The sequence below is a fragment of the Cyprinodon variegatus genome, unplaced genomic scaffold (assembly GCF_000732505.1).
Source record: "Cyprinodon variegatus isolate N-32 unplaced genomic scaffold, C_variegatus-1.0 Scaffold835, whole genome shotgun sequence".
Lineage (NCBI taxonomy): Eukaryota > Metazoa > Chordata > Actinopteri > Cyprinodontiformes > Cyprinodontidae > Cyprinodon > Cyprinodon variegatus.
In genome coordinates, this window is record NW_015151288.1 from 348,187 (window position 1) to 351,962 (window position 3,776).

General features: G+C 40.2%; 1 long non-coding RNA gene across 1 annotated transcript in view; it reads right to left on the minus strand.

The window, feature by feature from the left end:
- The window catches only part of LOC107099071, a 6,736-nt gene extending 4,567 nt beyond the window's left edge, over positions 1-2,169 (minus strand). Inside the window, exon 1 of the long non-coding RNA XR_001481924.1 lies at positions 1,947-2,169. This is a non-coding gene — a long non-coding RNA (uncharacterized LOC107099071). The remainder of the gene's footprint in view (positions 1-1,946) is intronic.
- Between the last annotated feature and the right edge of the window lie 1,607 nt (positions 2,170-3,776).

Below are 3,776 nucleotides of genomic sequence, written 5' to 3' on the forward strand. Positions count from 1 at the left end.
TGGCTGCCAATCAAACAACGCATCAGCTACAAAATCCTCCTCCTCACTTACAAAGCACTTCATTCTCTGGCACCCAAGTACATCACTGACCTTCTTCACCCGCTCACTCAGTCACGGTCCCTGCGCTCCACCAGCAAGAACTTACTTTCCATCCCCCGTACCAGACTCAAGACCTTTGGCGACAGGGCTTTCTGTGCAGTGGCCCCGGCTCTTTGGAATGCCCTCCCCCCTCCTATCCGTTCCGCAACTTCCCTGACACAGTTCCAAAAGCACCTTAAAACACACCTTTTCTCTCTTGCCTACCCTTCCTAACCCCCTTCCTGTCCCTACCCCCCTTACTTCACCTCTTGTAAAGCGACCTTGGGTGTCCTGAAAGGCGCTATATAAATAAAAGTTATTATTATTATTAAAGTGCAGAGACTCCAAAATCACCACACACACCAAGGGGCTCTTGGTGATCGCACTACAACAGCTGGTTTGGAAAAAATACACTTTTACTTAATTTTTTAGAATTTTCTATTGTTATTAACTATTAATATCATCATATTTTGATTAATAGCTCTGTGATTATACAGTGCAGACACTCAAAAATCATCAAACAAACCGATAGACTCCTGGTGATCATAATACAACAGCTGTTTTTGAAAAAGACACCTTTGCTTATTTTTTAGAATTTTTTATTGTTATTATATTTTAATATCATCCTGTTTTAATCAATAGCTCTGTGGTTATACAGTGCAGACACTCCAAAATCACCACACACACAAAGGGACTCTTGGTGATCACACTACAACAGCTGTTTTAGAAAAAATACACCTTTTTATAACTTTTTGTGAATGAAGTACACAGAGATGCTAGGCAGATGGGAGTTCTTTATGAAGTAAAATAGAATGATATTAATGCTTAATAATAACAAAAAAATCTAAAGAAAATAAGTAAATGTGTATTTTTCTAAACTAGTTGTTGTAGTAAGGTTTTGCGTTCTCACGCAAAAGGTTTTGCGAGGTAACACAAAATTTTGCGAGTTAACGCAATACTTTTGCGAGGGAACGCAAACGAACAAAAAATTCCCCATGTCTCCTACGGGGCTCCGTAGAGCTGTACTAAAGTGAGCATCACTACACAGTAGAAAGAAATGGGTCAAGGCACCAAAAACAAGGTACCAGACATCCATGTATTGTTTACTCTGAACACACATTTACCCCATTTGTTCCTCAGTAACTTGACATACAGCCGTTAAGGCAACATGAAAGGGACATTTCATGCATGTAAATATGCTGTAGATAGAGCTGCTGCATCAACAAATCAACAAAAAGGCAGGTGCTGTATGTTACATCAAAAATTCCACAAATCTGAAAAGAAGCAACATAAAAATACATTTTGCTTCCAGTCTGAAAAAGTACAAAACATGTTGTGAGTAGGTCCATAGAAGGTCATTTCTGGATAGTTTCACACTATATAAACAAAAAAAGAAACAACAACACTGCTTCATATTAAGCAGGATTTACACCAGTATCACATTTTTAACTTTACTTTTAACACTTTTGGTTTTATTAAAGGAAATATCAGATTATCTCAGGTGGCAAAACAAAATGTAACATCTCTGTAAAGGTTCACCAGAGAGCAGAACATAAAGTTAACATGACTATAACAGCTGAATGTGGTGATTTCCATGTTGCTCAGCAAAATGCTTCATTAATTTAATCAGATCCAATACCTTTGTGGTTTTGATTTTAGTACAACCAAACTTGATAGTCTCTTTTCTGTCATAGTTGACCGTAAATATGTCTTTATGAGGCTGAGACGTCAGGCCTAACTAACATCATAGTTAGAGAAATAACGTTCTGCAACCTGATTTTTATCATCTCAAAATCAGCATTGCAGCTATGCAACATTGAGCTTTCATTATGATTTCATTTATTGATAGATAGTTAATCAGTTTTTACCTGTTTCATCCCGTGTCTCCTCTCCCCATCACCCCTGGCTCCCTCGCTTTGCCCCATTCGGTTTTCAAAACAATCAGTCTCAGTCACTCTCGCGTCATCTCATGCTGCATTCACTGCAGTCCGACATTGGAAATTAGCGGTCGTAATTCTCAAATTATCCATAATGTATAAGCCTTTCCTCTCCTACCGCCAACTGGGGTTGCAGCAGGGGTGGCAAGGCTGTCATTTAGGGTGGTATTTGCCAGTAGATCCGCCTATGTTAGTTAAACCCGCCTTCTTTCTGAGTAATGAGGAAGTGGCTGCCTCTAAATGAGGGCACTTTAACCACATTATTCATAGAATGCCAGTTACCTGGAGAACTGCTTTAAAGTAGAAAAGATACCAGACCTCGCCTTATCTGGTGGTACCGATTCATTTCCCCATCAGATACAGATCAGGTATGGTTTCCCCTGCATCTCCGCACCGCGCAAGCGGCATGATTCACCGCGCAAGCGACAGGAAACGCGCCTGCTCGCTGAAGGCGCGCAACAACCGCCCTGTGCTCGCGCCATGGGGGGTGGGGGGGTGGGGAGGACGGTATCTGATCGGGAAACGCACCTCACAGTGACACCTGTAACACTGGGTCAATGAGGTCGCAGTCTCAGCCCCAGTTTTTTCAGCAACAAAGAGTCTGAGCAAGAAAGCTTTTTTAGATAAAATATTTCATAAATTGAGTTATATCAGTTCAGAAATGTTGAAAATTAAGCATTCACTAAGGAGAAATATAGAAGTACATAAAAGTACTGTATAATAATGTAATGAAGGAGAAAATGCAACTGGCTTTTCAGATAGTGGATGGTAGATGTGGGTGGAAGAGAGTCAGAGGATCTGTGGCGCCATCTAAAGGGAGCAGCTGTGAGGAACATGGTAATTAATTCAGTCACTGGGCAAGTAGAGAGAAAGGAGGACCTAGAGTGAACGGCCTGATCCCGCAGAGGAGAATTCAGTCCAGAGTGAAGTCTTCTTGGTGTTACCGTTCTCACACGTCATGCAAAATACCTCAGGTTATCCTGAGCTACTTTCTATATTTATGCTGCTATAGGCTTAGACTACTGGAGGACATAGGGACAGCTTCATATCCTTCTGCTTCATTACATCTCGATTCTCCACTTCTATTTGTTAATTCCACTCATAAAATTTTGCTCTCTCTACTTATTTTCATCATAGTAGCTTCATCTGGTCTGTTTCTGTTATGTTTTTTCCCATTTGTGACTGAGTTTTTAGTTTTCTGTTATCATTTGTTCTTTTTTGTTCTTTGGTTTTTCGGGTTCATTTTCTTAAGAAGAACTGAAATACAGACTTATCGATACTATTCCTGCAGGAAGGAGAGACAGTTGAACCCCAGACTCAAACATACTGTCTCCCACTGGACCTCCTCTGCAGAGCAGTTTTATTAACAGAACATGACACATGGTTACAAACAGAGTTTTGTTCTGACAGAACAATTGTTCAGTTCATGAAGACAGAATGCTCCTTTAGAATGACAAGGCAGGATGGTCTCCTGACTGGATCATGAGACAGGAGTGGAGCATCCCCTTGCACAAATGTTTCATAAGCACACATTAATTTTATATTCATAATTGAATAAACCTAACAGGTCTATTTTCCATTATATTCAAACAGTCTTTAGTGTCAGGATTTGGTTGTGGTTTGAGGACCCAAATGCAGAGGTAGGGAGGCAGAGGTGAGTTTCTTGATAATTTAATGAACTATTAACAGAAAACAGAGGCAGGAATCCAAAAATCCCAGAAAAATCCAACAAGAAAAAAGTAAAACAAACCAGAAACCAAG